This window comes from Danio rerio, chromosome 10, assembly GCF_052040795.2.
Source record: "Danio rerio strain M-AB ecotype USA chromosome 10, GRCz13ab, whole genome shotgun sequence".
NCBI lineage: Eukaryota > Metazoa > Chordata > Actinopteri > Cypriniformes > Danionidae > Danio > Danio rerio.
In genome coordinates this window covers 43,362,618-43,388,809 of record NC_141030.1, presented here as the reverse complement: position 1 = coordinate 43,388,809, position 26,192 = coordinate 43,362,618, and the positions used below count along the sequence as shown (strand labels likewise).

General features: G+C 35.8%; 1 protein-coding gene across 9 annotated transcripts in view; it reads right to left on the bottom strand.

Annotated features, from left to right (window-relative positions):
• The window catches only part of kirrel3a (kirre like nephrin family adhesion molecule 3a), a 532,216-nt gene that overhangs the window by 299,068 nt on the left and 206,956 nt on the right, over window positions 1-26,192 (bottom strand). The window lies entirely within an intron of this gene.

The window sequence follows — 26,192 nt, the reverse complement described above, 5'->3', positions numbered from 1 at the left end:
CTGATGCTGTTGGTAAAAAAAAAAAATAATAATAATAATAATAACAAAAATCAAAGACTATGTCTTAATTAAGATTTAACAGATAAACTTGTGCCTTGATTGGTCTTGTTTATTAAAAACTTTGCATTAACTTTGATAAGAAATTATAGTCTCATGTTTGATCTTTCATTCATTACATTTCACTTTAGTTGTGGTACAAATTTACAACATTTACAAATGGTACAGTATTTGCCACCTCAAATGGACAGACAGAAGGATCGACGCAAAGATGAATAGATGGATAGCATTTACTGAAATCAAACTAAAATAGATGGATAAATGGATGGATGGCATTCTCTAAAATTAATAAAACTTAAATAGATAAATGGACAGATTGACTGACGGACAGATGGACGGAATTCACTAAAATGAATAAAACTTGGACGGACAGACAGAGAGACGAACGGATGAATCGAAAAATAGATAAATGGATAGATAGATAGCATTTACTGAGATGAATCAATTTTGATTGATGGATGGATGGATGGATGGATGGATGGCATTCACTAAAATGAATAAAACTTGAATGGAGGGATGGATGGATGGATGGATGGATGGATTGATAGATGAATGGATGGACGGATGGATGGATGGGTGGATGAATAGCATTTAATGAAATTAATCAAACTGAGATGGACGGATGGAAGGATGGATGAATAGCATTTGCTGAAAATAATCAAACTAAGATAAATGGATGGATGGATGGATGGCATTCACTAAAATAAATAAAACTTAAATGGATGGATGGATGGATGGATGGATGGATGGACGGATGGATGGGTGGATGAATAGCATTTAATGAAATTAATCAAACTGAGATGGATAGATGAATGGATGGATGGATGGATGGGTGGATGAATAGTATTTAATGAAATTAATCAAACTAAGATGGATGGATGGATGGATGGATGGATGGATGGATGGATGGATGGATGGATGGATGGATGGATGGATGGATGGATGGATGGATGGCATTCACTAAAATAAATAAAATTTAAATAGATGGATGGATGGATGGATGGATGGAAGGATGTCATTCACTAAAATGAATAAAACTTGAATGGATGGATGGATGGATGGATGGATGGATAGCATTTGTTGAAATTAATCAAACTAAGATGAATGGATGGATGGATGGATGTCATTCACTAAAATGAATAAAACTTGAATAGATGGATGGAGAGATGGATGGAGGGATGGATGGAGTGATGGATGGATGGATGGATGGACGGATGTAAGGATGGATGTAAGGATGGACAGATAGATTAATGGATGGATGGGTGGATAAATAGCATTTAATGAAATTAATCAAACTGAGAAGGATGAATGGATGGATGGATGGATGGATGGATGGATGGATGGATGGATGGATTGATGGATGGATGGATGGATTGATGGATTGATGGAATTCACTAAAATGAATCAAACTTGAATGGAAGAATGGATGGAAGTATGAATAGATTAATGGATGGACAGACAGTTGGGTTGACTGATGGATGGATGGATGATAGATCAAAGTGACTGTAAATAAAAGTGCTCCAAGTTACGGCTGTGGCACATTAAAATGTAGTTCTGTTAGTGCCGTTGCTGCTCATTATTAGTCACTCCCCACTGGTCCTCGCACAAAATTGGTATTCATCGCAAAACAAATTGAACCCACAATATCCAAACGCCACAGAAACTTCCGCCCGGAAAGTATGGAGGCATTCCTCTCCGTGCGGTAATTACCATCAGGATAATTTATTATGCCACATTACAATGCAATTAGGCTGAATTGTAAAGAGGGGGTGGAGAATTCTCACAGCCATCACGGTCCTGCATTGTGGATGTTTCTCACACGTTTGTGAGTCGATGCAGAAGAGCAGCGGTGTGTAACGCTTTGTTTCACCGAGTGGGTCGTGTTTGTTGCTAAGAATGTTAATGTGCATCGTCTAACAAGCCTGTCGTTGCCGGGGTGTGCGGTGCGTGTCAGGCCAGCCAGCAGAGGTTAACATAGCTTGGCTAATGAGCCTCGACCAACATTAGCACAAATGAAGGGGCAGATTCTATCGAATTCATGATGGAGTTATTGAACGGCACACACTGGCAGAACGTCACGTCTGAGAGACTCCGCAGTCAGGCTAAATTGAACTGATGTCACGTCTGCTCTGAAAACAGAACAACAAACTTGTTGAAAGCCAAAAAGGCAATAATATGCTTCGCAAAACTTTTCCGTTTATCTGGAACATTGATTATGGTGGGTATAGGAGAACAACATTTGTACAGGAGTAGGCAAAACACTGGCAGAGCAGAACCGCTCATGTCTCATTATTGACAGAACTAGCATTACCAACTGGTTCAACGGCTGAATGATGAAGCTTTATTCCACTATTTACATACTACTCGAGCCCACACGAATCTGTGTGCAACAATATTTCATCATAAAATATATTTGTTTACTAGTGTAAATGTGAGTAAACTTATATTTTTATTAATATTATTGACTAATATGAAAATGTTCATATGATTTATCTATAATACAATTCGTAAAGTAACCTTTTCTGTCTTTTAGTAGATATATTATGAGAGGGATGTGCTTTGTTTACCAAATAAGTGGATGTAATTGGATTTGCATTGTAAACATTAAAAGTTAAAACGGTATTACTTTTTATTTAATATATTAAGTTTATACTTATGATACTTACAAAATCATTCTGCAAAAATTATTTTTTACAAGACTCTCTGCAGAAATAGCTAAAAATGCCCGCTGATTCTGTCTGGCTCTACTTTTTTTTATATCCTTACTAGGTAATCACATAAGCAAAATGTAGAAAATAAAATCTATCTTAGATCATCAATAGTGTCGTCATGTGTGAAGCAAAGTTTAACATTTTGTTGATGAATTAAACTCCATAGGCAAAATCTATGTGCAAAGACCTTTTTACCTTTCAGAAAACGTGCAATATAAACAGGAAGAGTTGTTTTAATGCTGTTAAATGGTTAATTACGAATAAAAAGACACAAGATTAATTGTTTTATTTACACAAAATATATATACAGTTGAAGTCAGAATTGTTAGCCCCCCTTTGAGTTTTTTTGTATTTTTTTAAATATTTCTCAAATGATGTTTAACAGAGCAAGGAATTTTTGCACAGTATGTCTGATAATGTTTTTTCTTCTAGAGAAAGTCGTATTTGTTTTATTTAGGCTAGAATAAAAGCAGTTTTTAATTTTTTAAACACCATTTTAAGGTCAAAATTGTTAGCCCCTTTAAGCATTTTTTTTTTCAATAGTCTACAGAACAAACCATCGCTAAACAATAACTTGCCTAATTACCCTAACCTGCCTAGTCAACCTATTTAAGCCTTGAAATGTCACTTTAAGCTGTATAGAATTGAAAAATATGAAAAAAAAAATTATTTATGTCATCATGACAAAGATAAAAGAAATCAGTTATTAGAAATGAGTTATTAAAACTAGTATTTTTGGAAAAGTGTTGAAAAAAAATTCTATCCGTTAAACAGAAATTAGGGGAAAAAAATAAACAGGGGGAAAAATAATTCTGACTTCAACTATCTATATAAATATATATATATATATATATATATATATATATATATATATATATATATATATATATATATATATTTATATAAATATGTATATACACACACACACACAAAAAAATTTTTTATGTAGAAACTTGCATTTTTTCAATATAGTCATGCATTTATATACACAAAATATACACAATATGCGCAAATAGAGTTTGTAAATATGAACTTTTATTTTGTATGCAATTTGGATAAATAGCTTTTGATTGTCTAACAGCAATGTTAGTTTTTGTATAAGATTTCATTTAACTCGTTGTATTGTATTTTAAATTTTAAATTTTAAATTAAATTGTGCATTATTCTGTCAGGTTTTTTCGCTATTTTTCCAAAACCGCATCAAAAGCCAATCTGCCTTCTCTGCAGAATAAGATACAACAATGTGATCTCTGAAAATCTGGATTTGATTTTTTTTTTTTATGTTATTGAAGATAAATATATGTCAGATAACATCAAGTGAACAGATTCAGCATAGTGATGCATGTCTGATTTCATTCTCAACTGTTTATGTTCTCCTAAGGCATAAAGGAACATTGTTTAAAGACACCACATAAAATAAAGAGCAGTCGATTATAGAGCTGCAGCTGTCAGTGTTAAACAACAAAACACTGAGAAAATCACTGCCAGACCTATGTATAGAACACTGTTTTCATTAGCGTGTTCACACTTCTGTATGTATTTCTGTGTATACATTCACCGGCCACTTTATAACAACTGCTCGTTAACGCACATTTCTAATCAGCCAATCAAATGGCAGAACTCAATGCATTTAGGCATGTAGACATGGTCAAGACGATCTGCTGCAGTTCAAACCGAGCATCCGAATGGGGAGGAAAGGGGATTTAAATGACTTTGAACATGGCATGGTTTTTGGTTCCTGACAGGCTGGTCTGAGTATATCTGGGATTTTAACACACAACCATCTCTAGGGTTTACAGAGAACGGTCCAAAAAAGAGACATTATCCAGTGAGCGGCAGTTCTTTGGCCCATTAGTACCAATTAATCACCTTGTCACAGCCTACCTGAGTATTGTCGCTGACCATGTCCATCCCTTTATGACCCCAGTGTACCCATCTTCTTATGGCAACTTCCAGCAGGACAACACACTATGTCATAAAGCGTGAATCATCTCAGACAATGAGTTAACTGTACTCAAATGGCCTCCACAGTCACCAGATCTCAATCCAATAGAGCACCTTTGGTATGTGTTGGAATGAGAAAATCGCATCATGGATGTCCAGCAGGCAAATCCGCAGCAACTGTGATGCTATCATGTCAATATGGAGCAAAATCTCTGAGGAATATTTCCAGTACCCTGTTGAATTTATGCCATGAAAGAATAAGGCAGTTCTGAAGGCAAAAGGGGGCTCCAACATGGTACAAGTAAGGTGTACCTAATAAAGTGGCCGGTGAGTGTATATATTAAGAATTGAACAAAATGAGTGAAAAAATACGCTCACAATTCCTGAGCTAATTCATTACGGTCCATATTCTGTTCCCAATCCTGTGTATAGCACCATTACATACGCAGAAGACAGCTGACGCTAGCACTGAGCTGATGAAGTCTTTGATATACACTTTTAACACGACAAAAGTTCCGCGCTTAAATATTCTCCTTTAAGCTGATTTTTTCCTGAGCACCGAGGATCAAAGAGAGACGAGCTTCATGTTCATTGTAATTAGCAGAGCTCTGTGTCACCTGTGACTAATGAAACAGCCCTTAAAGGGGGGATGGTGGGGGGGGAAAAGCACGAGACTAATTTCGTGGGCGGCCGACTTTGACCCCGTAACTGCTTCACTCGCTGTGAAATAAGAAGCAGATCCCATAAAATGAAGGTGTTCTTTTTGCCTGACTGAAGTAATGTAAGGTGGTTTGTCTCGGTAATCGGAAATGTGACCTGTTGCCCTTCAATTTTTTTCTCCTTAAAGGAACTTGTTGGGTTTTGGATGACCAGTGTGTGAAGAAAAGTGATTCCTCTCAAAGATACAAGCTCTAGAAACTTTCAATCAACATGTGAAGAGTTCTGATGCAAAAACTCTAAATGCAGTCAGAAATGTTCTCCTAAAATGAGAATTTATAATAATAATAATAATTCCTTACATTTATATAGCGCTTTTCTGGGCACTCAAAGCGCTTTACACAATGGGGGGGGGATCTCCTTATCCACCACCAGTGTGTAGCATCCACCTGGATGACACGACGGCAGCTATTTTGTGCCAGGCCGCACACCACACACCAGCCGATTGGTGGAGAGGAGACCGTGATGAAGTCAATTGAATATGAGGATGGTTAGGAGGCCATGATGGACAGAGGCCAGTGGGCAGATTTGGCCAGGATGCCGGGGTTAAACCCCTACTCTTTTCGAAGGACATCCTGGGATTTTTAACGACCATAGAGAGTCGAGTCCTCGGTTTAACGTCTCATCCGAAAGACAGATCTCAACCTCCTATGTTTATGTTCAGTTATTTCACTCTAAAGGCAATGAAAAGAACTTATCCATCACTATAGTTCTATAGAATTGTTTTACATTTCTATAGAAATGTAAAACAACTGAGCTTACAAAATAAAAGTTGGAGAAAAATGCTAATTTTAGAAGAAAATATCAAATGGCTTTTAGAGGTTTTTGCATCTAAACTCTTCATGTGAACTTGAAGAACATTGTAAAAATCCTTCATGTTGTCCCAACACAAACAGATTAGGTTACCATAATTGTTTTTATACTTATTTAAGTAGATTGAACATAAAACTGGGATATTTGTGGGACATTTTTCTAATTTGTGTAACCTAAAATGACTGATTTTGCTGAATTAAATATGCGGCAATATTTTGTTCCATTATTTTGCATTGATTTGACAGACAAAAGTCTTTATTATATATATATTTTTATTACTCCTAGACTCTGACGTTGAGTTCTGTAACATGAAATACTTAATTTCTACATTTCATATGTAACTAAATAACAATTAAACTCATTAACATATTAATAATGGAACAAGTAAACATAATAAAGTACTTTTAAAGTGTCCACAGGTTTCTTTTTAAAAGAATAATTTTTTTTTCATAGCTATTTGTCAACTTTAGAGCATGCAAACAATGCAGGAAAGTCATAAGAACGCAAACATTGCCTTATATTAACAGTATGTCGACAGTACATTATGAAACAAATGCAACCATGTGCATTATTCGTATGCAGGTAATGCATCTCCACACTATTGTTAGAGGATGCTGTGTGTTAGAAAAATCTTGTATCCATACATCTGTATTAATTGTGTCTGCACGACAGCTCAAAGATCAAAATCTTCTGAATCTTAGATTAAAGATTAAATAAAGTAAAAAATAAAAAATGAATTAAAAAAAAGAGTTGTTTTTACATATCGATAGATAGCATGTGCACTGCTAAAAGGCGGTGACACCATGGCTATGTTATGTTGTGTGTCTGCAAAAAGTAATTTCATTCACCCCAATTTTTTTTTAGACTATACAATGTTTTGAGACAGGTACACTTAAACAATAAAAACGCATTATAGATTAAATGAATATTAAATAAAGTTAGCCAGACTTTAGAGTGCACTCACTGAAGTTGGATGCTATATCTTTTTAATGTAATTTCATAGTGACATATATTGTCTTTGAAATATGGTCGAAGTACTGTATAATGCCAAATGTACTGACAAGTATTTATGAAAGCCTAAAACATATCTACACTCTAAGATAATTAAGAGGCATGTTTCTCCATTACTCTACAAAACATTAAGGGAATTAAACTGATATTGAGCTCAAGACCAAACTTGTTTTTGAGTAGGTGTAATAAAATTTATTTCTTTCCAATATGTGAGCTTGGATCACCAGCGCTTTTGGCAATAACAAAAAAAGCAACGTATGGGGGGTGGGGGGCAACGCAGTGGCACAGTGAGCAGCACGTTCGCCTCACAGCAAGAAGGTCGCTGATTCGATCCTCGGCTCAGTTGGCGTTTCTGTGTGGAGTTTGCATGTTCTCCCTGCGTTCGTGTGGGTTTCCTCCGGGTGCTCCGTTTTCCCCCACAGTCCAAAGACATGCGGTACAGGTGTATTGGGTTGGCTAAATTGTCCAAAGCGTATGAGTGTGTGTGTGTGTATGTGTGGATGTTTCCCCGAGATGGGTTGCGGCTGGAAGGGCATCCGCTGCGTAGAAACTTGTTGGATAAGTTGGCGGTTCATTCCGCTGTGGCGACCCCAGATTAATAAAGGGACTAAGCCGACAAGAAAATGAATGAATGAAATTCATGAATTTAAAAAATATGTATCTTTGTTTTATGCCAAAAATCTGTGCAATATTAAGCAAGCATTACGTTCCATGAATATATTCTGGTAAATGTCAAACTGTAAATACATCAAAACTCATTTTATTGATTGGTAATGTGTATTGCTGATCATTTAATTTGTATTAATTTCAACATGGTTTTCTCAGTATTGATTTTTTTGAACTCTTCGATTTCAGATTTTTATTTAGACGTATCTCAGCCAAATATCACCAACAAGGTTGTTCACACCTGAGTAGCTGTTGCTATGTCCTTCCCTTCATGACCACAGCGTACCCATCCAATGATGGCTACTTCCAGCAAGATACCGCTCCATGTTATAAAGCGCGAATAATCTCAGACTGGTTTCTTGAACATGACAATAGCCCCTTTCACACAGTGATACCGGTAAATATCCGGAAAATTTACGGAACGACTTTACCGGTATATTGAAAAAGCGCTGTTCACACAGGCGAGGACGTTACGGAATTTTTCCGGAAAAGAGCATTCACACATCCATTCCAAAATACCGGTAAATTCTGACATCATTCACCACAAATGAGCTTTAAACGGCTGCGCTTGTATTTGTAAACATTTGACTAAATTACAAACTCTGTGGATGATCAATATTGTGAACAACTTTCGCAAGATCACTTTCGCATTTCGAGATGTTCATAATATGTGCGTGTGCAGGCGCTCACAGGCTGTTTCATGGGCACACGCAAAGCTTGAAGGTAAACAAACAACGGCTTATCATAAGCATCTCATCGATGATCATTTACACAGTTGGCATTAAGAAGAACATATAAACGTAATCTGACTAACTTCTAGCAGCTAAATGTGTCTGGGAAAATATTCAAAGGCTTTTATTCTCATAAACCGCGCGGACGTAAATGCGTCTGACTGTTCTGATTGGCTAAAGCAGACGTCTTACGTCAGCACGTTCTAGACGTGCACACGCTTATTCCGGAAATCTTCCTTCTGCATTCACACAGCGCAGCATTCCGGCAAATTGCCGGTAATGTTACAACTTCTCTTTCCGGAAAATAGCCACAACGAATTTACCGGTATTTTCAAAAAGGACCTGTTCACACATACAACCTTTCCGGAAAATTGCCGGTAATTTTCCGGAAAGGTCTGTATGTGTGAAAGGGGCTAATGAGTTCACTGCACTCAAATGGCCTCCAGTCACCAGATCTCAATCCAATAGAGCAACTTTGGGATATGGTGGAACGGGAGACTCGCATCATGGATGTGCAGCCGACAAATCTGCAGCAACTGCGTGATGCTATCATGTCAATATGGAGCAAAATCTCATATTTACAGTATCTTGTTGAATCTCCACCATGAAGGAGTACGGCGGATGGGGGTCCAACCCGGTACTAGTAAGGTTTACCTAATAAAGTGGCCGATGAGTGTATGGACAACAATGAGTAGCTTTCATTCTTTTAAATGAAATAAGATTAATCAAAATGAATTAATTATAAACACTGTAGAGTTCAGATTGTGCCAGATCAGTATGTGTACAGATACCCTTATAAAAGCACTTATAGTGTAAGTGTTTGCATGCTGTATACTCAAACACCCTAAACCCCACAGAATAACATGTTTTTAAAGTGTTGTAGATTTGGCACATCAAATCCCCTTTTTCGCTGCATTTTGTGAGAATTTCGAGAAAAAAAAAATACGTAATGGACAGATGATGTAGGACGAGTCAGAGTAAGTGGCGCACGCTTTCATCACATGTAAATGAGAAGATGAAGAGCCTCTTCCAGCAGAACAAACTAGGACAGTCTCAAAATTCATTCAAAGGGGGTCACTAACTTATGCAAGCCCCGCCACGATAAAAGCTTCGGCGGGAGGACCAGATGCATCAAAAAGATGCGAAGGAGATTTGATATGCCGGGCTCAAGAGGCCAGAGGAACAGCGGAGGAGATTAACCTGCTACCAGGAATAAAAAATAAAAAAAGCTGACAAAATTAATGGCTAGAAAAGTGTTTGGAGGCACGCTTATGTTGTCTTATTCATTCGCTTCATTTATTTATTTGTCTTCCTTGTTTACTACAAACAGGCAGTTCCCCGCTCACAAGAAAGAAGATGTTTTTCTTAAGCTTTCAAAAGACTTGCTCGGCTGCACACGGCGCGACATACTGCTATTTGTGCATGTTAATTATTCGAGCTGACGCCCCCCCCGGCAATAAGCCACTGCTAATATCACCATCGCCTGCTACTAATTCATATTCAATAGCAGTTTTACTCTTGTGCCTGGCCACTTTTTGCATTTGACCTCCTGTGACCTCTCAGTCAGAAGCTTAAGGCTAGTCATGACACGTGTTGATTGTAGTTCAGATTTTTTGAAACTAGTTTCATTGAAAATCAGCAATAATGCTGATATAATCATCTCATTAAGACAATAACTGGGAGGCAGACAGCAGCCGCATAATGTAAACTCTGCTTCCACATACAGTAGGGCTGGCTTTGTTATATTTATCATTTATGTAAGTAGTTGTTGTTTTATCAGTGTGTAACCTCACATTATCATGGATGTGACTTAATTTAGAGAGGAAATGCAAAGCAAGTCAAGCATTGACTGCATGATTATTATTAAAATAAGAGTCACTCTATAATATATTCAGATCTATATTCAGTAATATAATACATTCAATCTATCCACCCATCTATCCATCCATACACCCAAATATCAATCCATCTAATTATTAATCTAATTATCTATCTTATTAGTTATCCAGCCATCCAAATATCCATCCATGCATTCATCCATATATATATATATATATATATATATATATATATATATATATATATATATATATATATATATATATATATGAGCAATATCACACGAGTAGCAGTGCGATATGGCTGTATATATATGCGATAAGTGCCAATATACAGCCATATTGCACTGCTATGAGTGTGATTTTGCGTTTATACAACAGTTTGACGGCATAATTGTGTATGTAAAAACAAACTCAAACATGGAGAGTCTCAAAAACCCTTTTGTATGAGGAACTACTTTCTTCCAGATTTAAATCATAAGTTGACAGTTAAGCGTGCATCTTTTAAACTTTAGATCTGTAGTGTCTGCTTTTTGCTGGTTGTATGTGGGCGGAGTAATATGCAAAGGGTAAAGAGGCTGTAGGAGTTCTAATATTGCAGAATATTGCACGGCTATCAGCCAATCAGATTTGAGAACCAGACAGAACTGTTATATATATATATATATATATATATATATATATATACAATATATATATTGTGTGTGTATGTCCATTTATCCATCCATTTATCCATCATTCCATGTAACTCTTTTCTATCCATCCGTCCGTTCTTCTATCCATCCTTCCATCTAACTATCTATATTTTTAATTATTTATCAATCTATAAATTCGTTCACTTAAATATCCATCCACCCAAATATCCATCCATTTTATCTGTCCATCCAAATATCTCTCCATCCATCCACATCATCCATATATCTGTCTGTCCGTCCATCCATGCATTCTTCCATGTAGCTGTCAATCTTTTTAATTATTTATCATTTTATTTATCTATCCATCCATCCATCCATCCATCCTTCCATCCAACTATCCATGTTTAACTATTTATTAATTTATTACTCCATCCACTTAAATATGCATCCACCCAAACATCTATCTTATTAATTATCCATCATCATTATTTTATCTGTCTGTCTGTCTGTCCATTCATCTATCTATATATCTATCCTATTCATTATTTATCCATCCATCATTATTTTATCTATCCATCCATTCATCTTTCTATCTACCCATATCATCCATATATACTGTATATATGTGTCTGTCCGTCCATCCCTCCATGGAACTATCTATCTTTTTAAATTATTTATAATTTTATTTATCTATTCATCAATTCATCCATCTATCTATCCTTCCATCTATCTACATTTTTTATTATTTTTCAATCTATCCTATTCATCCTCCCTCTGTCTGTCCGTCTATCTATCCTTCCATCTATCTTTTAAAAATGTTTTATTCATCTATCATTATTTTATCTATCCATCCATCCATCTATATATCCATCCATCCCTCTATCTATCCAAATCTTCCATACATCTATCTGTCTGTCTGTCTATTCATCCTTCTATTTAACTTTCTTTTTAATTTATCTGTCCATCAAGACTATCTATCCATCCATCCACCCGTCTGTCCGTCCGTCCATCCATCCTTCCATCTATCTAACATTTCATCTATCTATCTATCTATCTATCTATCTATCTATCTATCTATCTATCTATCTATCTATCTATCTGTCTGTCTGTCTGTCTGTCTGTCTGTCTGTCTGTCTGTCTGTCTGTCTGTCTGTCTGTCTGTCTGTCTGTCTGTCTATCTATCGTTTCATAAATTATCAATCCATCCATTCATCCATCCTTCCGTCTGTACATCTATCTATCCATCTATCCATCCATCCATCCATCCTTCCGTCTGTACATCTATCTATCTATCCATCCATCCATCCATCCATCCACATATCCATCCATCCATCTATCTATCTATCTATCTATCTATCTATCTATCTATCTATCTATCTATCTATCTATCTATCTATCTATCTGTCTGTCTGTCTGTCTGTCTGTCTGTCTGTCTGTCTGTCTGTCTGTCTGTCTGTCTGTCTGTCTGTCTGTCTGTCTGTCTGTCTGTCTGTCTGTCTGTCTGTCTGTCTGTCTATCTATCCTTTTAATTATTTATCTACATTTTATCTATTTGTCCATTTCTCCATCCATCCAACTATCTATCTTTTTATTTATCTATCCATCATTCATTTTTAATGATAAATTCATCCACCCACCATTCTCTCTCTCTCTCTCTCTCTCTCTCTCTCTCTCTCTCTCTCTCTCTCTCTGATTAAATAATTAAATAATCCATTCATAAAGATTCCTAAATGGATTGTGCATTTTCAACAAATGATTTTAAAGCATTATTCATAGAGTCATATTGGTGGTTTGACGATCCTAACAAGCCAAGTTACCGGCACAAAAAAAAGAACAAACTCAGCAAAATACTCTTTAATTATTGTTTTCCCCAAAAATGATTGCACAGCCCTACTCCCACGCCACCTGTTTACCATATATATGTTAGCAGCAGCCCACTTAATGTGTAAGAGCGAGATATGATCCTCATGCTTTATTATATCTCTGAGGTACAAATTTCTGCATCTCTTATTCAAGCGACTGCAGGATCCGAATATCCTGCTATTCACGGGAGAGTGAAGCTTCACAACACAGCTCGACATTCTGCCGGCGGGCGAAGCCAGAAGCTGCTTTACAAACAGGCAGCATGTTTAATATTCATCGCTCTTGGGAAGCTCTGGGAAAAGATAAAGTGAAATGTCAAAGGGTAATGAATGCCCCGAACAGGACTACACAGAGGTGTGGAAAACTCGGGGAACTTTTACCTCCAACTTTATGAAGTCTGACTTTGTGGTTTTGGTCAAAATGAGGAAATATATCCAAAAATGGCCGGTTAATGGTTCAATGAAACACTTTCCTTTTTACACCTTGAGAATCTGCCGCAAGTGACCAGAATGTTGCATGCTATAGTTGCATGCTATAATTCAGATGAAGCAAGAAAGTAAAATAATGAATGGGAAACAGTATATACCATATTTCAAAGAAGATATAAATAGAAAATAACCACATATGTTGGGCATGATCCTTGTATCATGAAGAGGGCAGAGTTTTTTAATGAACTAAAATGCATTTTCCTGTCATTGAGGCGGTAGATAGTATATAAGCTATTACGCTACATGAAAAAATACTATAGTAAACACTTTAGTGTTTCATAATATAGATAATTACTTGAATTAAACTGTCATTTTATTGTTCCTGTGGTTCAACCAACGCAATCTCATGGAAATTTGTAACTTTTTGATTTAGTGGCTAATTCGTTTGAATTCGTAAAATCTAATTCGTACAATTTAGTACGATTTGCTCATCACCCAGTGACAGTTGGGGTTAGGGGTGGGGTTAGGTGCTAAGCCTCCTTTTTAAAATTGTACAATTTCGTACGACTGAACTCGTACGAATTAGCTACTAAACTGACAAAACGTAAAATACTTACGTTTCCTCATGAGATCAAGCTGGGTTCAACACAACTGTAGTAATAAACAATTTTTTTCGCATTAATTAAACACCATCCCAATGCACCACAGTTTACACTAACGTTACCAAATTTGGTCCCACTTTATATTAAGTGTCCTTCACTACTATGTATTTGAATCAAAAAATAAATACAATGTACTTACTGTGTTTATAATGTATTTGAGAACACTTGTGGTGCTCTTGAGTTGGGAAAGGGGTTGGGTTATGGACAGGTTTGGTGGTATGGGTAGGTTTAAGGGTGGGTTAAGGTGTAGGGAATGATCAGCAGTGTATTTACAAATGTAATTACAGAAGTTAATTACAGATGTAATCACATACATGTATTAAATCAAGCATAAGTACACAATAAATACATGTATTTACAAAATAAGTACATTGTAACAAGCTATTAATTCCTGCGTAAGTACATATTAGTTAAGGCTTCTTATTATAAAGTGGGACCCAAAATTTATTACAGTTTACTATGCTACAGTATTCTGTAGCATTCATTAGCAAAGAGTTGTACACATTATACACTTTACTATGTATTTTCTTATAAATTACTATAGTTTTCCCTCATTTGGATGTTTCAGACATCACAAAATAACAGATGGAAGCATACAAAAGTGTAGACACAGTCTATGTTATCATTTATTTATTTTTTGTAAGGAGGAAAGGTGCTCCACAATAATAACCATCCATTTTTGTTGCAAAGATTGCATTTCTTTACTGTTCGGTCAATGAACTTATCAATAGCAAAAATTTACAGCTGCTGCGCATATAGACATTAACGTTTTGGTTGTTTATTCCGCCAAACGGCAATAAAGACATGGATTATTGCAAAAGAAGATAGAGATAACATGTCTGGGTATGTTATTTATAATCTCCTGGATTTTGTATAAGTGAGGTGGTGTTTATATCTGCTTTTTATATAACACATTAACATATTTCTACACATAGCTAGACCTGTATATCATTTTTATTGGTCCTGTCAAACTAATTATCGTGTTCAAAAAAAATTTATACTGAACAAATATTTATTACATGCCACCTTTTCTTCTGTTTTTCAGCCAGTTTCTTTAAAGTCCTCCCCTTTATGACCAAAAACTTTTTGAAGTCTATAAAAGATGTTCAGCATTTCTTATTTTGATCGTTTTAAACAACTACAACTAAAAATATAAAAATATTTTGATGTTCTGATACCGATTCCTATGTACAGTAGAATCACTTCCTGCCCTGAGTCTCGCGCGTCACTAATGACATTAAGTGAAAACAACCCATAGGAACACAGTGTTGGAAGTAATTAAATACAAAGTAACTAGTTACAGTAAATAAATCACTTATTCACTGAAAAAGTTTGTGTGTGTGCACGTTATCTGTTTGTTATTTCATCATTCCATTTTCTTATTTACATTGTTTACAAGGCTTGGACGAAGCGGACAGGTAAGAAAGTCACATGGCATACGTCTTAGGTTAGGGGCGAGCACCACTCCTTGTACTTTTTGGACAGATAGAGTAGATAGTTAGGACTCGGAAGACTCTTTGCGTGTTTATTATTTTGTATTCATATATTTAGTTAGTTAGATGCTTCTGGGGAGTTAGATATAGTTTGGGTTTTGTTCTTTTCATTTCTGTAGCGCCGACTACATCCCTTCAACCAGCTCTTTTGTTTTTCCCCATCTTTGTCTCAGTGTTGTATATATTGTAAATACATATTTTTATCTTACTTTATTTTCTTTATTTTTGATTAATTGTTTTTTTTTTCACTTTGTTTTGTAAATAGAGTAACAATTTTTGGTATTTACTTTGGTTGTCTTTCACACTTCATTCATTGTTTGTATAAATTTATTTTGATTACACATAAATGTCAAACCCCATTTCTAACATCATTGTTTTGTACCAAATACAAGTTAAATCATGTAATTAGTAATTAATTAACGATTTTGAAGTAACTTACCCAACACTATATGTAAACAGATCAGGCCTTTAAGTCATCAATAGCGAGCAGAGATTCAGTGTTTTTTACCTTATGCCCTCACAATATCTTTAAGAAACAAACAAAAAAACTCCCTTTTCAAGTAACAAAGAGAAGTCTTAAAACTCTCAAGCAAACAGATATTGCTCCATTTCTTCGTGTCCCCTGGTCCTGAACATTTTCTAACTTAATAGGGTCATTACTGTATGTCAGGGCAAGTCTAAGAAACTAACACACGGGCAAAGCAACCAACAAATTGCTATACGGTTCATAGGGGTGTTTTGCTTCGAAACCCTGAGAATGAGCAGTACTGTAAAACAGTGATGCTGGTCTTCGCAAAAACACTAATAATTATGTGGCAAAACTAGAGAAACTGAAACATATTTCTCTTGCAAGGATCAACAAAGGTCAGTATAGACTCTCAAAGGCAGAGTTATACAATATAAAAGCAGAGTTTGTGTGTGTGTGTGTGTGTGTGTGTGTGTGTGTGTGTGTGTGTGTGTGTGTGTGTGTGTGTGTGTGTGTGTGTCTCCACAGTCTTTAAAAAAAAAAGAAAGTTGCTTAATTACCCAACAATCAGCTTATCTGACAGCTGATTTTCCAACCTACACATATTATTGGCTTAATAAATATAATTCCTCCTACCTAACAGGACCCCTACCTGGAAGGACTTAGCTTTGTTAACACTATAAAACTGAGTTTAGAATTTAATTGGAGTGCATTTATAAATAAAATCTGCTGTTAGGTCTTTCTGCTGAAACTTTCTTCTTAATTACCACAGAACTGTTGCATGCTGTGAAAGACAAACAAGCTCAGGTGTCTCATTAAATGAAGAAGCTATTTAGTGATATATATATATTTTTTTCCCACACATTATTTAATAATTCATTTATTTATTAGAAGTGAATCGCTTTTACAAACTGTTAATCATATATATTTCCCAGGGATGGGTTGTGGCAGGAAGGGCATCCGCTGTGTAAAAACTTGCTGGATAAGTTGCCGGTTCATTCCGCTGTGGTGACCCCGGATTAATAAAGGGACTAAGCCGACAAGAAAATGAATGAATGAATAATCATATATACTCATTCGTTTTTAAAACTTTAGATTTCCATCTGGATGTTAAACTATACTCAAATATAAATGCAGTCTTGGTCGCCATTAGTGATACATTAATGCGTCAAACACATTTATTTATATAATTTAATTGTACGATTAATGGTAACACTTTACTTGATGGGGTGCTCATTAAACCTTTATAATTATGATATGACACATTAGATTGTATGCATGCTTAAAAAAGTGTCATTAAGTGTCATTTGCTAAGTTATTACATTTTAAATGCAAAGATGACATCGCTTGTTATATTAACTTGACAAACAAATACATGATGGGCTCTATTTTGTCGGTGCATGCGCAGAGCACAAAACGCAGAGCGCAAACGCTTTCAGGGCGTGTCAGAATGCATTTTTGCTAATTTAAGGATGGAAGAACTTGTTTTGCACCGTGGCGCATGGTCTAAAAGAGTTGAGTTTATTTTCTTAATGAGTTATAGGTGTGTTTTGAGAATAAACCAATCAGAGTCTCATCTCCCATTACCTTTATTAGCCAGCTGCGTCGCGCCATAAGCGCATTTGCTATTTATATGACGTAAAGTAAGTGTAAGTGGAAAAACTGAGTAATTCACTAGCAAACTGTTAACAGTTAACAGTCTTTTTAACCAGAAAACAGTTAAACAGAGCATCTACCGCGCAAGAATGAGAGATAATGGATCTACTTTCACTTTCGGATTGGGAAACCTTTACGCACAGACATCAATTAGCCTATAATTAAATAATTTCGTTTGTTAAGCGCAAAGATTTGTGTCAAAGCTATTTCTAAATTCAGTTCTAATTTTCAGCAAACGAATAAATGAACAATAATAACGAAGTGTGCTCGAAAACCTGAGTTATATCCTAAAACACATGCTGTGCCCCATATAGTCTAAAACCTGACAGGTGAGCAAATCTAAGCTTGTTTTTAGTAAAACAAATATAAATATGCATATAATAAATAATACTGCTAATAATAATAACATTATACAAAAGCAAATTGTTATGAATGAATTGAAAAAGCCTCCCGGGATGAGGAAGACATAAAAGCAGTGATTTTTCATATTTATGTAGGCTAGAAAATAATATGTTTTGTAAGATTTTAATCCTTTATATTTATATCCTATATCTATTCTTATTATATCCTATATATATATCCTTAATATTTAAATTTTTTCATATGTAAAGATATTTGCGTATTGCTCTACAACTTGTGTGTAGGCTATTAAGCAGTGTGTAAGCGAGGCGCAACTCTGCGCTGGAGTTTAGACCGGGTTTGTTTTGGTCTAATGAAAAATCTATTTTAGTTTCTCAAAATAGCAACGCACCAGCGGTCCGCCTCAGAACGCCTTCCTTTTTAGACCAGAACGCCTATGGACGTAAAACACGCAAAACAGCAAAACGACACTTGCGTCAAGCTGAAGCTAGCAAATAACATTTAAAGACTGTGAATTATGTAGCTGGAGGTATGTATGGCTATATACGCTAACGTGCCTACTAATTAACCTAGTTAAGCCTTTAAATTTCACTTTAAGCTGTATAGAAGTGTCTTGAAAAATATCTAGTCAAATATTATTTATAGTCATCATGGCAAAAACAAAATAAATCAGTTATTAGAGATGAGTTATTGAAACTATTATGTTTAGAAATGTGTTAAAGAAATCTTCTCTCCGTTAAAGAGAGATTGGGAAAAAAAATAAACGGGGGCTAAAAATTCGGACTTCAACTGTCCTTATTAAAAATGAGCAAAAACAACCAAATTTAACTTCAACTTTTGATTTATCATTAGTGTGACACATGAAAAGAGGAACAGATCTTGTAATAAGGTAAACAAAACAACTACAATAATTTTTGTAAAAACGTTTCTTTTGTCTCCACTCTCCCCTATTACTTATCTTACAGACTTAATCCTCTACCTTTAATTTATAATACATCATATTATTTCAAACTTCTAAAATGTTGTTAGATCGTATAGTTACAGTGCAGGTTTCCATTTAAATGGGTTTCAAACTTAAGGGCCTGAAGCTGGAAAAACTGGGGGTAAAGAAATTCTGCCAGGCTTGCACAATTAACACTTATCTAGCATTACGTCTGACTTGCAATGTCATGCCACGTGCGGAGCATCGCTTGTATACCCAGAGCACCAGAAGGCCTAACACTGAGTCACTTCAATGACAGGGTTTAAAGAAAGAAACCCTAAAGAGACAGAAAAGAAACAAATAAAAACAAAGCCGGGCAAGTTCTGATCAGCACAGAGAACACAGAATGGAACAAAGAGCAAAGATGAAGCCGAGCGTTCTGGCCATGAAGCGCATTGTTATGTACAGTAGTGGTCTGGGCAAACCTGTGTGAATTCCTCTGTGAGCACATGCTTAACATGCTTGTAGGACAAAAAGGTTTTGTCTTTATCTGTCCTTGTTACATCCGACTGGAATCAATACTCTTCTGCTTGTCTTGAATGGCCAATAACTACAGCTCCTCAAGCGTTTCTGCACGTTTCAACAGTCCTCAGGTGAACGGAGAGAGCTGTGGACAAAAGAGAAAAGATGGACGAAAAAGAGCAAAAGAGGAGAAAAAGAGAATAAGACTGAATGAGTAGAAGAAAAGGCAAAATTAAACTAAAAGAAAAAAGAAAAGAAAAGAAAGGAAAAGAAAAAGAAAAACTAAACAAAAAAGAAAAGAAAAGAAAAGAAAAGAAAAGAAAAGAAAAGAAAAGAAAAGAAAAGAAAAGAAAAGAAAAGAAAAAAAAAATAAATTGGCAAAAGTGAGAAAAATGAAAAGCTGAATGAAAAGAAAAGAAAGAAATGATAGACTGAATTAGAAGAGAAAAGAAAACCTAATAGAAAAGGGAAAAATATATGAAAATAAAAATGGTAAACTGAATGAGAGAAGAAATTAAACTAAAAAAACACAAAAGAAGGAAAAGGAAAATTTAAAAATGTTAGAAGGGCTAAAAGAAAAGCGAATAGAAAAGGGTAAACTGAATGAGAAGAGAAGAAAAGAGAGGTAAAGAATTTAAACTACAAAAAAGGAAAAAAAAGGATAATTTAAAATAAAATGGTAGAATGCCTAAAAAATAAGAAAAAAGAAAAGGGTAAACTGAATGAGAAGAGAAGAAAAGAGAGGTAATTAAATTCAACAAAACGTAAAGAAAAGGACTAAAAGAAAAAAAAAGAGAATACAAATAGGTAAACTGAATGAGAAAAAAAGAAGAGAGGTAAAGACATTTTACTAAAAGAAAAATCAAGAACAAAAAATTAAGAGAAAGAATTATGGACTGAATGAGGAGAAAGGCTAAAAGAAAAAGAAAAAGAAAGGAATAAAAGAAAATGATGAAAAATGGAAAACTAAATGGAAAGAAAGGAAAGCAAGAGAAAATGATAGACTGAATGAAAAGAGAAGAAAATGTCAAAACAAAAGAAAAGGAAAAGAAAATAAGATAGGAAGAAAGAAAACAGACGAAAATGATGGCATGAGTGAGAAAAGAAAGAAAGAAAGAAAGAAAGAAAGAAAGAAAGAAAGAAAGCAGGAGAAAATGATAGCAGGGGAGGAGAGAAGAGAAGAGAAGAGGGGAGAAGAGAAGAGAAGAGAAGAGAAGAGAAGAGAAGAGAAGAGAAGAGAAGAGAAGAGAAGAGAAGAGAAGAGAAGAGAAGAGAAGAGCAGAGAGAGCGTAGTGGAGGAGAGGAGAGGGTGATGGCAGTCACATCAGAAGAGCGTGTGGCAGATTGTGAGGATTTAAGGATTTGAGAGGAAGGATTGCAAGCTGTGCGTGGGGATCTGTGAGGAGACTGAGACCAGATGGTTGTGATTCTGGCACAATTATCCCCCTCTATTGTTACTGATCTCCATCATTCTGTCTCTCCCCGCTCATCTCTGCCTCTGCCAAACAGCCCAGAGTCACTTAATGGAAAAATCTTTAAAGCGACTTAAAAAACATTAAAGGATGAACTGCACGTGAGCGTGTGTATAAGCATGACCTTTAATCTAGTCATATACGGCAGCAGCTAGAAAGTGTTCATTCATTGTTCATTTACTGCACATTAATATCTGCTGCTCAGAGGAATTAAAAATAAAACAGAACATTTATTCAAAAATTATAGTACGTTGTATATTATCTTAAACATTTAGCATTCGTTTTTGGCATCCCAGAAGCTAAGATCCAGGACCTGCACTCAAAACTTTTTTCTAATAACTGGTTTCTTTCATCTTTGCCATGATGACACAACATCATATTTGACTAGATATTTTTCAAGACACAGGTATTCAGCTTAAAGTGACATTTAAAGGCTTAACTAGGGTAGTGTTTAAGTGTAAGGCTTAATTAGGATAATTAGGCAAAACATTGTATAACGATGGTTTGTTCTGTTGACAATCGAAAAAGAATCTTGCTTAAAGGGGGCTAAAAATATTCACCTTAAAATGTATTTGAAAAAACAAAAACTGCTTTTATTCTAGCCGAAATAAAACAAATAAGACTTACTCCAGAAGAAAAAAATATTACCAGAAATACTGTGAAAAATTCCTTGATCTGTTCAACGTTGTTTGGGAAATAGAGACGAAAAAAAAAAAAAGGGGGGGGGGGGGGGCGGTGTCAGAGGAAGGTTAATAATTGTAACTTTAATTGTTATACTGCCAAACCTTTTACACAACTCCTTAACTTTCTGATTTTGACTAATATAATGACGGACTTCTTTTGTAAAGCTACTTTGGAAAGATTATAATTGTGAAAAGCGCTACACAAGTAAACTTGAATTGCATTAAACCAGTGGTTCTCAAACTGTGGTACGTGTACGCAGGCTTCCTTCTAGTGGTACGCGGAGGAATGAAATATCTCATGTACATGCTACACACATTCAAAATCTACAAAAATGATGTACATAATATGCCATACATGACATATAGCCTATATTTCTGAGGTAATCTGCCATGTTTTTTTAACCGTGCAGAGTTGTAGCTGCTTTACTGGGCCTACTACGCTGCTGTATTTCAATACTGCTCATTTTGGTAGTACTTGGAGAGACAAATTGTTCCTGAGGTGGTACTTGATAAAAAAAGTTTGAGAACCACTGCATTAAACCCTTGGTTAGCTATGTAGTAGTAATAGTTATGTTTCCATTCCAATATGTGAATTCAACTTTTGCCCAAAGCTGGAATATCACATATGCAACTGTACATATGGTACAGCTGCCTTGAACCGAGCCGAAGCACAATTGACCACCCAGCCCGCACTCACACTGCCTTTTGCCTTCCAAACCTGACCATGTCATGGATGATGCGACTGTTCTGTTTAACACAAAGCACAGATTGCTGTATATGGTTTTACCGCGCAAAGCCCAACTGAAATGCGCTTTTTCACACCTCTTCCAACCAGGCCAGGGCTGGCCAACTGAACAACGCCTTGGCCCAATACAGAGCACTCACACTTGTCAAACGAACCAGGAAATGCACCTGGGCATGGTTTGGATTGCTTTGGTGTTACTCAATTCCAAAAACGCAGAGAACGGATTTGTGTTCTTGTGAAGACCCATCTTGCCAGGTGTCCTCGGAAGAACGAACTCGGGAGACTGCGAGAACACAGAACGCATCCTCTGAGAAATGAGATGCTGCGTTCTTCCTGATGATCATATGACTTTCACGTGTTTATAACTGAAAATTATTTAAACATCAGAGCATTTTTACAATGATTTATAGTTTTTTCCCTTTTCAATATATGTATAGCATGCACAAAAGCCTTAAAATTATACGTTGCACAATACAAACAAAACAAAAACATTTCAACAAATAAAAAACTTTGATGTTCTTATGCTGCTATTAAAATGTTCATGTTAATGTTTACTTTTACCGTCTCATTTAGGGAAACTCCTGAGATAATTAAGTTATATCTTTGAACTTTAATAATAAGTCTATACAAAATGCGCACTTGCAGCTTCCTTTACCCGTCGCAATGACTTCTGGCACTTCCAGAGCGAGTTCGGTGGTAAAGTCTGTATCGGTGTGTCCTTGATATCCAGGAACGTCCACGCATCCTCCGTTCTTGCGGTCTTGAGTTTTAAAACTGAACTTTGGCAGTTGATGATGACGTTACACAAGAACACGAGGATGCAAATCGCTGAAGAACGCATATTGAGAAACAGCCACAATGTGAGTGCACCCAAATGGATCACAATCATACAAAAATAAGTAATTTACTGTAGTAGGAGAAGCCTGGGCCTATTTTCTTATATAATAAACTACTTCTACCTCAGAAGATGCAATTAATGCAGTCATAACTAGCTTTAAGAAGCGAAAGATTGTTTTTTGGGAGCGCAGAAACTCCAGACAGTTCTAGAGGTGCTGTAATAACAACCACTTTGATGACAGACTTTGGCTGAGGGATATTAGAATGACCAAAACAACATTTTAGAAATGATTGGTTCAAATCTGGTCGGACCGCTCGACTGACATTGCCCCGTATAAATTGGCTACATGCATCTGTTAAAACAAAATCACATGACTTGTTTGATGTGCATGCTGGAATTGATTCAGTAAATGTGTAGTTTATACACATTTATACTTATGGGAAAAAAAGTTTATTGTACATTAAAATACTATTACGCATTTTTAAATTTGTCTCTAAAGTTTGGAAGTTACATTCAGCTCAACATACCACACGAGTAATGTTTTATAACTCTTTGAAACTGCCCCTTTTAGAATTTGATCCTAATTTTGCCATTTTGGTGACTGTCGCTTTAAATTTAAATTAGATTTCAAAAGAGGGCGGAGCTAGAAATGCCTACATGTCAGCATAGTGGCCGATTCAAAAACAAGACTAACGTCCTATGCTTATGAGGGAGAGATGTAACTAATGGGCGGGACTTTCCCACTCTGATGACAAGTACAAATGGAGAATGTCAATCAAAGTGTTTCTGCACACTGTTTTTATCAAGTGTGATTATAAACAATATAATTAATACATTTTTATCATCCAACGCTGGTTATATTCACAGACTGTTTCCACACAACTGTGTTTAAACCACTTATAAAAGTGATTTTTGCATAATAGGTGCCCTTTAAGCATTTATACAATATCTATGTATATTCATGCAATGAAATGGCTAACATCTTCATAGCTAATGCAGGGTTTCTACAGGTTTCTTCAAGTCAAATTTAAGACTTTTTTCAGACCTTTTTAAGACCATTATGAATGACATTTCTACGGAACCCCGGAAGGGACGTAGTGGAGGAGAAAAAAATTGGCTGGGTGAAAAAAAAATAATGGGTGAAAGAAAAAAATGGGTGGGAGGAAAATATATATTTCTAAGTTTTTGCGTTCTCTCGCAAAGATGTTATGCGTTCCCTCGCAAAGATGTTTTGCGTTATCTCGCAAAGATGTTTTGCGTTCCCTCGCAAAGATGTTTTGCGATCTCTCGCAAAACTGTTTCTCCACAAACACTTCCTGTTCACTTCACTCACGTAAACCCTCCCGTTTTTGCTGAAATTCTCCCATATTTTACCATTCTACCCCACTTTCTTTACATTAAATCTGTTAAATCTGATCGTCGACTTTCACTTTGCAACCTCTGAACCAGTGAATGCATGTATAAGCGCTGACTGACAGACGCGCTCCGTACAATAAACTGATCCCAGATCAGCGTCTGTACGCGCCATTTAAAGGGACACTTTTGTTATTAAACAAGTGAGCAGCAAATGAATCTCATGTTTTGTTTAGTTTGATAGCAGATGTGTCTCTGTAAGAATGCACAGATCTATAATGAAAGCAGTCCATTACTTTAGAAACTGCTTGTGCTCATTTAAGAGAAAATAAGCTGTTTAAAATAAAACATGCAGGACGGAGATGTTTCATATTATTCAGTGTATTTGTCTGTTTAAACATACACCCGCTCCTCTGTAAATGGCGTGTACAGACGCTGATCTGGGATCAGTTTATTGTACGAAGCGCGTCTGTCAGTCAGTGCTTATACATGCATTCACTGGTTCAGAGGTAAACTACGCACAGTAATGTAAAGAAAGTGGGGTAGAATGGTAAAATACGGGAGAATTTCGGCAAAAACGGGAGGGTTTAGGTGAGTGCAGTGAACAGGAAGTGTTTGTGGAGAAACAGTTTTGCGAGAGAACGCAAAACATCTTTGCGAGGGAACGCAAAACATCTTTGCGAGATAACGCAAAACTTTACGAGGGAACGCAAAACATCTTTGCGAGGAAACGCAAAACTTAGCGAGAGATTGCAAAAACTTAGAAATAGATATTTTCCTCCCACCCATTTTTTTCTTTCACCCATTTTTTTTTTTTTTTCACCCAGCCAATTTTTTTCTCCTCCACTACGTCCCTTCCGGGGTTCCGTACATTTCAGACTTACACAAGGATAAACGCTAAGGATTTATTCTCAAAGCCCAGTAAAAACATTAAAAAAAAACATTAAAAACAAGTGTTGTCATTAGCAAGATAATTAAACCACTTGTTTAAAAATAGTAATATAAATAGAGATGGTAAATAGAGTTAATAAATAAGTATTAATAAATAAAACGTTGCTAAAATTTCTAATGAGAAGGCATGATAGTGATTGGATAGTTGCTGGCCCGATTGGGTAGCTTTAGATGGACATAGTAAAATTAAGACATGTTAAAAATTATTTAAGACCTACAACACAACATGAATTTAAGACTTTAAGGCTTAACATTTTTTATTTTAAAATTTAAGACATTTTAAGACCCCACGAACACCCTGTAATGTCAAGGATAGCTAATCCTTGAATTTTGAATGTCTGTTTGTTTTTTTCTTCTTCTTTTTTTTTAAAGTTCATTAAAAGCTATTCACACATTGGCATTGAAAATTAATTAATACTTGAAAATCTGAACAAATAGCCCCTTTAAATGTGAACTGGCGATGTGACATATGTTCAAAGAGAAACTGAGTAAGCCCAATTGGGAATTTAGCGAGATTGCAACATGCGGCAATATTATTGGTTAGCATTATTCTTTCCCCACCCACACAGTCTTGATTACACGAGCAAAAAAATGTAATTTTGCAGGCGGGAAAATATAAACAAAAAAAAAGGTTATTACATTTCCATGAAACAAT